Genomic DNA, 11,378 nt, shown 5'->3' on the forward strand with positions numbered 1-11,378 from the left:
TTACGTTCATAGATAACCTTGAGTTTGTAACTAGAAGCTGGCCATACAAGTTTCAGGTTGCAGTAGTTTCTAAGGAAACCACCACATTTAAACTTGAGCTCAAATTAAATAAAATGGGATTTAATGGAGGCTCTTTCCTCATCTTTGAAAAATACAAGATGATGGAGAAATTTATCAAAGAAAAGTAGTCTGTATCATGTTTTTGTGAAGTGATTCATTTAAGTGGTAATACACTTTTTTAAAATTTGAACTATTGGAATTTAGGGGTCTGATAGAATTCTGGAACTTTCCTAAAGGACAAATGAGAGATATACTTTTAATTAGTTGATTCTTTTTTTCGTGCTGTGGGAGTGACTTACTTATAACTGTAGGGGAGAAAACTATCAAGTGGCCAGTTGCCAGAAGGGCCAGTTACCAGAAGGACTTTGAAGACTGGGAGGGAGCAGTCTCCAAGTCAATTTCTTCTGAAACCTGGCAGCTGCCCTGGGAGGACTCAAGAATTCAGAATGTTCCAAAGGAATTTTCTCTTCAAGGCTGGAGACCAATTTCATCTCCAGCATTAGCGGCCAGTTTGATAAACAGTTTGAGATCAACTAAGAATAAAGGATAAAGTTAATGGTTAATCTTCCTGACAGAGTTGCCTAGAAAATGGAAGCTGAGCTATCTCAAATCTGGGAACCATACCACTGAAACATGCTTGTATGCCTACGTCTTCTGGCTCTAAGCACTTCTGCCCTTCTATTGAGAAGGCAAGAGTGTTGAAAGATTCTACGAAAGAGGACTGTGACTTGGTGATAGTCATTTGGAGGAGGCTATGGAGTATGGGCTTTAGGACAATCTGTTACAGCTCAGGTCTGCTGGAGAGAGGTCTCGACAGTGCAGGAGCGTTCAGTAGGCAAGCTTCTATAGGATAAGAAATGGACTTTCATTATATGGTCTCATTCATTTGGGGAATATAAATAATAGTGAAAGGGAATAGAGGGGGGGGAGAAGAAATGGGTAGGACATATCAGAAAGGGAGACAGAACATGGAAGACTCCTAACTCTGGGAAACGAACTAGGGGTGGTAGAAGGGGAGGAGGGCGGGGGGTGGGGGTGAATGGGTGACGGGCACTGAGGGGGGCACTTGACGGGATGAGCACTGGGTGTTATTCTGTATGTTGGCAAATTGAACACCAATAAAAAATAAATTTATTATTAAAAAAATGGATTTTAAGCGTTGGGTTTCTTGAAGAATCATTCAGCAGGCTAGCCACTGTGCCAGCCTCTGTAACTTCTAAACAGAAAAAGTAGATTTAGCAGACTCCTGCCCGGTGGCTGTGTGGCTGAGGTCGGCTATGGAGGCTGGCTCAAGGGGATCTATTGACTCAGGTTTGTTCTAATGATGTGAAAAGGTCAGCAGATTGGGAGAATGTCATGACAACAGCTTATGAAGCTGGCATAATACTTTTAAGAACTAGTCAGGAAAAAAGTTTCAGCTTTTCTCACTGAGCCTCTTCCATCTTTCAGGACTAGCCTCCACTGCCTGTTCTCTGGACAACCTTGTGTCCTCAAAAGCTGTCTGGAGCAAGCCCCACTTCCCAGGATCACGTGAGTAGACTTGACTTTCTTGAGATTGAAGGTGTCCAGGATGAAGGAACCATCAGGCCATCTGTTCATTGCCTGTCTATTCTTGCAGGTACCAGAGCAGCAGGACTCATTAGACGCGCTTTTAGTAGCAGCATTTCCAGGGAGGAACAAACAGGTTAATTAAAAGCAAATCTTATAAAAGGTAATTGTTTCTTTGATTGTAATCACTAATTTTGTGGGGAGAGTTAAAGGAGGGGAGAGGCCTTAATTTAGGTAGCAGCTTGACTTTAAGCCACTTGATTCTGCTCCTCAAAACAATGAATTTGGAAGTACAAATGAGATTAAGTTCCCCAAAGGGGGAGTTCATTCTCAAAAACAACAGACTATGAATGTCTCTCAGTGAGTCACAATGTGCGAGGCTGGAGCAAATGTTCTAGGGAAACTTATACTTAATTCTACTCACCAATTCTACTAATCACATCATCCGCATTTTTTCAGTGGGCTGCAGGCTCTCTGGGGGAAAAAGTGGATCAGTCTTGATGTTTGCTTTTTTATAGTATTCACAAATCCTTGACACTCAAATATTTGTTGAGGGGAGAAGTAAAGAAGGAAGGAGGCAAGCTAGTGTGGGTCAGTTAAGGCCAAGGATATAAGCACTTGCTAGTTCTATGCAAAATTGAGACATAAGTGGTGTTTAGTTTCCATCTCCTTTATGAAGCTGTCTATACTGCTTCAGGGAAAGGAGTGAATAGTCCTCTCTGGTCCCATTGAATGTGTCATTACAGGCCCACTCTCCCATCTTACTTTCTCAGCTCACTTTCCTACTCTTACTCATGAATTCAGACATAGCAAATGTGGATAAACAGAGAGTGACATGAAGTAATAATCTAGCTCACCAAACAATGTTCTCAATCTCTAGGTAATGTCTGCTCTAGGAAGGTCATTCTTCCCACTGCCCAAGTTCTCCTCATGATTCAGGGGCATCCTCCTAACCTTCTAAGACATCTGGACTCCTTGATGTCTAGATATAAAAAGCAAGGCATGGGGGCACCTGGAAGGCTCAGTCAGTTAAGCATCTGCCCTCCACTCCGGTCATGATCCCAGGGCCCTGGAATAGAGCCCTGCGTTGGGGGTGCGGGGCTCTGCTCAACAGGGAGTCTGCTTTTCCCCTCCCTCTGCTTGGCATGCCACCTACTTATTCTCTCTCTTTCCTTCTCTGTCAAATAATAAATAAAAATGTTTAAAAAAAAAAACCCAAAGCATGGCAGAGATGAAGTGTCACCTCTTCTACCATCTCAGGACTCATTTATTGGGAGGCTTCCATTTTTTCCCCTAAGAGGATTCAAACATTCTCTTAAGCAACCCACACTGAAAAATATCATTCTGGAAGGGGAATTTGTCTACCAACAAAGGATAAGATAGCAGAAGAATTTCATTTATACAAGAGAAACACACGTGATGTGCATTCCCTACGATGATTTTTCCCCAAAGGAGGCAAAAATTGATTCTCAGGATGGGGAATGAAAAAACTTTTAGGTATTACCTTTAAAGGGTCATAGTGTGTAACGAGATACACAGATGCTAAAATGTCTGGAGAAGGGTGATTAGGAAAAACCTAAAAAGGCTCCTTGTAGGGGAAGGGTGATGAAAAACAGAAGCGCTATTGACATTAAGGGAGGTCATTTTAGTTAACCACGTTTCAAGACCCAGTTCACATTCAGATTTCTCTAGGAAGCTTTCCATTCTTCTGCAGTCTGTGGTGATCTCTTCTGAATTTTACTGAAGTCCCCTGAAGGAGATCAGAGGAGTGCATTCAAATGAGGGCCCATGGTGTAGACCATGGGTCCACCAGGATGCCCATGGCCTATTGCACTGTTGTGCTCCCCAGGTGCTCTAGGACAAGTGCAGAGGTAGGAGTTAGTGGGGCCTCCAGAGAATATCAACCCAACCAGTAGGAGCGAGATCATTAAGTGAGAGCTGGAAGTTGTGATTAGGGGGCAGACAGAAGCTTGTGAGAAGCAAGGATGGCCTTCACCATGAAGCAGCTTTGGGTGTTTTCATTTCTTTCATGTTGGTCTGTTGGTTGACTTCAATAAAGAGCATTGGATCATTCATTCATTTGATTAGGAGTAAAAAACAGAAAACAAAGTCTGATGCCTAATATCATCTTTACGAAATTATATTCTTCTAGGATGACTTGCCTGATGGGCTAGTCATCAGATTCCCACTATTGCCAGATTTCCATAGCACCAGCAATTTGATAAAGTTAGTTACTCAGTTCTCTGACCCCAGTAAGTAGGAATCAGTGCTAACCAAGGATGTAAAAAAGGTGAGTCTAATATGCAGAACCAGAACTGAAAAGCTTATTTATCTTTATTAGATTCTTGTATCTGAGAAACTGACCCATCATGGACAAAATTTCAAGACCAAGGAGAAAGAATGCCATCTGGAATTAAAGGAAGCATGGCCCAGGCTCCAGCCGTGAGTGAGTGCAGCAGGAATGTCAGCTGAAGCTGCTTCTGCTGACAGCCATAATCATGCCTGATCCACCAGTCAGTTCTCAGAATTTGAAAGGAAAATGACACTATTTTGGGATTATGAGAAGGCCAATGGAAATCTGATGGTACCACAGGTAGTAGCTCTTCTTTACTGATCCATCCCAGGGCATTCTGCTAGAAGCAGTTGCTGGGATATAGTTCATTTCACATATCTGATTCTAATGGAATGCAAACAAACTTGTTATAATTACTTTCCCCTTTTAAGTGGTTAATACAATATCTGTGTATGGTTAAAAAATCATTTAAAAATACAGCATTTTAATAATGGGAGGATGGGCAAAATGAGTGAAGGAGAGTGAGAGATCCAGGCTTCTAGTTATGGAATGAATGAGTCACAGTACAATTGAGGAAGTATAGTCAGTGCTATTGTCATAGTGTTGTATGGTCACAGGTGGTAGCTACACTTGCAGGAAATAGAGCGTAACACAAGAAAATAAAAAAATTAAAATATATTATTTAATTTCTAAGACATGAAGCATTCTTTTTTTTTTAAATTATTTATTTATTTATTTATTTATTTATTTATTTATTTATTTATTTATTTATGATAGTCACAGAGAGAGAGAGAGAGAGAGGCAGAGACATAGGCAGAGGGAGGGTGCATAGGCAGGCTCCATGCACTGGGAGCCTGATGTGGGATTTGATCCCGGGTCTCCAGAATCGCACCCTGGGCCAAAGGCAGGGGCTAAACCACTGCGCCACCCAGGGATCCCGACATGAAGCATTCTTAAGAACAAAAAATGGATTTGACTTACAAATGTTCTTAAATATTTATGAAACTAAACTAATAAAAATCACTAGTGAGGATGAGAGGCTGTAAGCCTAAATCAATGTGTGTGCGCGTGTGTGTGCATGCACACACACGCGCACACACACACACACAGAGAAGATATAACATCATTCAGTACAATAGCAAACAAATTATTCCCTTAAAGAAAATTTCTAAAGTTCACCAAGAGCAATGGAATCTTCTGGTTTTGAAATAAATCAAGTTTCTTAGCACAATGCTAATTTGCATAAATGTGTCCCCCCGCCCCCGTCCCAGGCCAACTCCAAGAAGGAAACTTAGATTTGTGAATGGGCTAAACAAATCTATTGCATATTTCCTATTTGCTATGTATGTCCTTTCTTAAATATTTGATTTCTAAATAATCTATTTTATACAGTCTCACAGTAGGAATGATGAGACCATAGTTGAAGGCCGCAGGTCATTGCCTGGTCGGCTCACAGTGACTGAAGCCGTCCTCTGTGCTGTTGCAGCCCTTGGTTCTTGGCACATCAGCTCAAAAACAAGGCATGATGCATAATGTATGTATATTAATAAAGACTGTATGCAGAAACTTCAAGACCAACATTAATAAATGTGACACACTGGAACCTACTTCTCAGTGGAATCCTACAAAGACCTATTCCAGAACTGACCAAATCATCCTGAGATCCCGTTGTTCCCCTTCAGATATGATGGCCAGGTGCTATTGTGATTCCTGCCAAAGCAGCCAGCCAACAACATCCACAGCCTGGAGGAGAGAAGGTTGTGATAAGGGGATGCCCATCCCAGGAGAGAAGGCCATGCTTGGCCCTGGTGTAGGATAAGCCATCAGGGTCTGGGAAATGGGAGGCTGAGCTCTAGGGAGCTCACCTAGAATTAGCTCTCTGATCTTGGGCAAACCATTTAATTTCTTTGGATCTCATTTTCTTGGAGCAAACTGAGACATTTTGATTAGATCATCTCTAAAACTGAACCTTAGCTATTCCTGTAATTCCTCTTATTTGTTCCAAGAAACCAAAACACCAGCAGCCAGTTGCCCATTTGGGGGGCTGTAGGTGCCCCTTGACATAGCTGCCAGGTGCATAGCCATCTTTGTTTTTCAGATCATCCTGGGGGCCCAGTGCTTCTTCCTTCTAATTGTTCCTTCAAGATAAAAGGTGAGACCTCTAGCCAATGGCATGACCCGGTGCTTTCCAGATTCTTTCTGATGCCATGTGTATTTATAGGAATGTGTATAATTATTTCATCATGTGATATATTTAAAACTATGCCAGGATCAAGATATATTTTACCTGAGCAAGAGTTAGTCTTTTAGAGAATTATTTTTTTTTGTGATATTCCTATGCTGCATTTAATAATCTCTGCATCCCTTGACAGTGCTTCTGGATTAGTAAACCACTCCATTTTTATGTATGTTGGGTTAGAAATTTGGAAACTGCTACTTATTTAGTTGGTCTCCAAAAGAAGTCCATTGTGAAAGGAGAAACAAGGAACAAAAGTCTCCTGTACTATAATTGAATTTTCTCTAAGTTTTCTAACACCATTATGGGATTGAACACTATAAAAACTTCTAAATTTTAGCTATGCTGCAGTTAAACCAATAGACTAAGACCTAGTTTGAATTATAGCTGTGAAATTGCATTATTCTAGAAATAATTCTAATACAAATGCCATAAAATATGATGATTTTTTTTAGGGAGGATTTAGGCTTTTCCCCCCCTCAATTTTGCCTCAGATGGTCTTATGACATCTTATAGCAGTTCAAAGCTGATTTACAACTGATAAGATGCATTAGTCAAACGCTTATTCAACTGCCAAATCTGGTATTGATTCAAAGTGTTTTACATTTCCTATCTGTTTTGTCAATAGTTTTAGGTTCCTGGCATGGGCTTCTGGGCTGTGCTCCTGCTTTATTACTGTTTATCACCTCAATTGATCGATCAAGTATTAGTTCCAGTTGATTGTTACTCATTAAGTCTTCCTGTAAAATTGTTCAGAGAAAGCTAACTCCTATCTGTTTCAGATGCTCTGTTTGAATCCTGTGAAACCCAGAAATGAAGCTTAATTATTTTAACTTAGAAAAGTGAATCTCAAACATGTGACCTGAAGCCATCCAAAAAGCAAAGAACACCTGCTAACTTGGAAAGGGACAAAATGTAAGATAAGTCAGACATTGGATTGCATAATATAGAGACTCTACAAAATTTCTTGATCTTATAATAGCACTCTGCTAAATGTAGTATGCAAATGTTGTTGGGTGTTTTACAGAGCTGAGACCCTGCCCTATGGGTTTTACAGTAAAAACCCATCTCCTAATAACTTACTGTAGCTGAAATTCAGTGCAAGGCTAAGGGAAACATAATTCTTGAGAAGTGATCCAATCCATCCATCTGGAGATGATCATCTCTACATGAAAGATATTGAATCATTTTCTTGCCAATTAGGTAGAGGTATGTTCTTTTGAATATAAAATTCTGTAGGGTACAGGTTTAATGCACTTGTGTTGCTGATATATTTATGTAGGTCGATGTAAGAACCTTCTCCCCTAGTTTGGGTTTCCAGAGAGATCCTCTCAAAGGGTGTGTGTGTTGAGGAAGTAGTCTGGATCCTCTTTCCCAGCTGATGGGCTCCTAGGGAGGAGGCATCACCTAGGATGGGAACTGGATAGCTATTGTCTATGTCTGCCATTTGAGTTGGGGAGGGCAGAGTTCAAGGGCTCTGCTTGTATCTGGAAAGTTCTCTGGCTCTGGTGTAGTGGCTGGTACCAGCTCTCCTGCCTCCTGTTTCCTACTGCTCAGAGTTTGCCTAGGAGGAGTTGCCTTCTCTCTCGTTCTCATACTGTCTCTGTGCAATGTTGAGCATCTGGGGTAGGCCTGTGGTCCTGCACCTCCTTGAATAAGTCTCAGGGTCTAGCATGGGAGAGAGAAGCCTCACTGGAGCTTTAGCTCAAATTGTTCTTCAATCCTGTTTTATGTGAGGAGCTGATTCCTTGATCCCCATTGTGGCCATTTCCCCCTCTGCTTTTAATCTATAGGTAAGAAGGAGCAAGCATTAGGACCCTCACTCAATCCCAGGCTCCAAAGTATCACTTTATTGTCTGGAGATCCTAGGAAGGCCAGCATCTGTGCTTGGCTATTCTGAGTAACCCCCTCTCTGGGTGATATGCTGAGCAAGTACTTTTGAGAGAACCTGAATGAGTTCCAATACTCAGGGGGATTCCAAGCAGGGTTGTGGAATCAGAGATGGCTCAGAGATGAGGGTAGCAGCATCATACAGATGTACAACAATTGTCCAGTGATAAACACTCATATGCTTCTGGATCATGTCAATGTTTGGCCTTCCTTTGGTTCTCAAAACCGACCCAGGCCAGGTTCCTGGTGACCCCCAGTCTTTCATCTGATGCTTCCCTCTCTCCCTTTCCACTTCCCTTTCTCCTCTTTGAAATGAGGGCTTGGCCATTTGCAGTAAGAACAGTGGGTTAAGACATATCTTGATAATTTTTTAAAAACCACATGAATTTGAAACTGCTTATCTATTGATCACAGTGAGCACTTAAAGGGGGTATATACATAAATGCATGTATATAGGTATGTATGTGCATATCTACTACACATGACAGATGAAATATGCAAATGTATGCATGTGAAATATATATATATATATATACATATGTGTGTATAATCCTTTTTTAAGCAAAAACTTGAAGATACCCATTCTTTGCTATTTATGGCACCTGTCAAATTTTAAACACATCTGAAATTTTAATAGAATATGTACCATCTCTTTGGAAAGTTCATGATACTTATTTGTTCATTCATCCTTTCAATCATTCATTCATTTATTTTCTGGTGGAACAAAGCAGATTTACTGAGTAGTTTGAAGCCAACAATTGAGGCAACAATCTGCAGGATTTCAAAGAAATCCAATCTTTTGGAATGTCTGGATTTGCACAATGAAATCACGAGTCTTTCCCTAGGTGATACACCTAAGCATGTTATACAGTATTTTCCATGGAAAACTCCCTTAGTACCTGTAGTCAGATAACTTTGGGAAATATTGTGTTAAAGTTAAATAGGTTTCTTTGCAGTAGGACTGTCAGAGCCTTTAATAAAGTAGAATATATATGAATTTCTAACGTGGGATAACAGTGGTAGAATGGAAATCATCATTCCCAAAAAATATTTTGACCGTAGAACCCTTTCTTCAAGTGCATCTCATTGGGTTCATGTTTCATAGGATGAACTTTGGGAAATGCATACCTAAATGCATCTGAAAAATCCCTATCTTCCCCTTAATTAAATATTACCCATGTTTTAGCCATCTTTTGTTTTTCTTATGGCATATTTTGCTGTTTAGATGCGTGTTTATCTTCTCTCCCTTGCTTGATCCCCTTCCTTTATGTCCCATCTGAACTGTACACTCGGTGGGGACAGGGTTGTGGCTCACTTCTCTGGGTGTCTTCCTCCCTTGCACCCTCCCGCAGCATAATGTTTTTCTTGAAAGAGCCATTGAATATACATTTGTTGAATTGACATACGCCTTTCCATTTGATTTCTCTTAGTTTATTTTTTGCTGAAACCCCTGTCTCCCAAAACTTCCCAAAATAACTTTCTTAAATAAGAAAGAGTTTTTGTACTTGTTATGAGATTTCAAGGAGAGTTGCCACAAATAAATTATTCATGTCAGAGAGGGAAATGTAGCAATTATCTTATTAATAGCGAGATGGTGAGAAACTAGCCTCCAGATACCATGAGCCATGGTTCATGTGCCAGGAACTTCTGCCATGGGGACCATCTTTCCTTATGTGACCAGGTCAGATCCTGATGATAAGCCAACACCTTCTTGATTCTCCACAGACTTCAGGCCCCTGGACAACAGTGACAGAGAAGGCCATTGGGTGGCCAGTGACTCGAATGTCCAGACACAGAGCACATATCCTATTCACCAACACCATCACTGGGAACTCTTGCCTCCTTAGAACTTGGTTTAAGAAATATCAGTGAGAGAGACAGAACATGAGAGACTCCTAACTCTGGGAAATGAACAGGGGGTGGTGGAAGAGGAGGTGGGTGAAGAGTTGGGGTGACTGGGTGACAGGCACTGAGGGGGGCACTTGATGGGATGAGCACTGGGTGTTATGCTATATGTTGGCATATCGAACTCAAATAAAAAATATATACAAAAAAATAATAAAAAATGCCTTTTGAGATAATTTATGTCCAATTGATGCTTGTCCTCTTGTATCTTAACATTCCTAGAGCACCAATAAAACAAGATAAAAACAAAAATAAAAACAAAATATGAAAAAAGTAAAATCTTTGTATACATTCAAGCTTAGCTGACAACCCAAGCTTCAAAAGGTGTCATCTTTAAAAATACAAGATTTGCCTATGCAATAGTGTGACATTATATAATAAAAAAAGTATATACTTGGTCTTTGCCCCTAGTTCTTGGCACAGACCTCCTAAGAGCCCTGTAGAACTAAAAGGAGCATCTTTTGTTATTCATCATAAAGCCCTTTTAACCATATTTGGTTTTATGCTAATCAGGTGACTGTGGAGGATGGGGCTGGTTGCCAGAGAAGTCAGCCCTGTGATTAGAGGGGTGAGATTTTCAGCCTCAACCCTGACTCCCAGGGAACAAAGAGGGACTGGAGAGTAAACTAACTACCAATGTCTAATAATTTCATCAACCATACCTACATAATGGAACCTCCATAAAACCACTGAACAACAGGGTTCAGAAAGCTTCTGGGTTAGTGAACACATCGAAGTGCACGGAGGGTGGTCTGCCCAGCGAGGGTGTGGACATCTCTCTCCCTGCCTCCCCCTTATCCGTCACCCTGTGCATCTCTACCATTTGGCTGTTCCTGAGTTGTATCCTTTATAATAAACTCCCAAATAGTGAATAAAACACTCCTTAGTTCTGTCATCTGTTCCTAGCAAATTATTGAATTTGAGGGGGTCATGGGAACACTTCATTTATAGCCGATCAGTTGGTGATAAATACCAGAGGCCAAGACTTTCAGTTGATGTCTAAAGTGGAGGTGGTCTTGTGGGACTCAGCCCTTGATCTGTGGGGTCTGTGCTAATGCCAGATAGCTAGTCTCAGCTTTTCTTGGTACGTAAAACCTACACATTTGGTGTCAGAAGTGTTGTGGGTAGCAGAAACAGGAGTTTTGTTTTAGCCTAGGTACACGTTATGTTTTTAACTCAGGATCTGTGTGAAGCAATTTTGAGCTATAAGTGACAGAAACACAGCTCAAATTAACTTTTGTTTCCTATATCTATGGGTACCTAGGTTTGAGGGGCACATGCAGTCACATTAGGATGCTGCCTCTCCACTTTGAATTTCTTCCTCCTCAGGTAGGTTCTCTATGTGTTGTCAGAGATGGCTGCCAGCACACCTGGGCTCACGTCTTCCCAGTGAGGAAGCTAGCAATGCAAGGAGAGTCTCTTTTCTGATGATTCCCACAAAGTCCC

General features: G+C 41.0%; 1 protein-coding gene across 12 annotated transcripts in view; it reads left to right on the top strand.

The window, feature by feature from the left end:
- The window catches only part of ATPSCKMT (ATP synthase c subunit lysine N-methyltransferase), a 251,901-nt gene that overhangs the window by 200,742 nt on the left and 39,781 nt on the right, over positions 1–11,378 (top strand). For 5 of the 12 annotated variants that reach the window (XR_007408276.1, XR_007408277.1, XR_007408280.1 and 2 more), the window contains 3 exons: positions 1,679–1,771; positions 3,950–6,053; positions 6,920–7,052. The gene's annotated coding sequence lies outside the window, so the exon portion shown is untranslated. Of the gene's footprint in view, positions 1–1,678; positions 1,772–3,949; positions 6,054–6,919; positions 7,053–7,164; positions 7,347–9,752; positions 10,178–11,378 lie in introns of those variants that run through there. The other 7 variants (XR_007408283.1, XR_007408279.1, XR_007408282.1 and 4 more) reach the window with 7 other exon arrangements.

This window comes from Canis lupus, chromosome 34, assembly GCF_003254725.2.
Source record: "Canis lupus dingo isolate Sandy chromosome 34, ASM325472v2, whole genome shotgun sequence".
NCBI classification, from domain to species: Eukaryota; Metazoa; Chordata; class Mammalia; order Carnivora; family Canidae; genus Canis; species Canis lupus.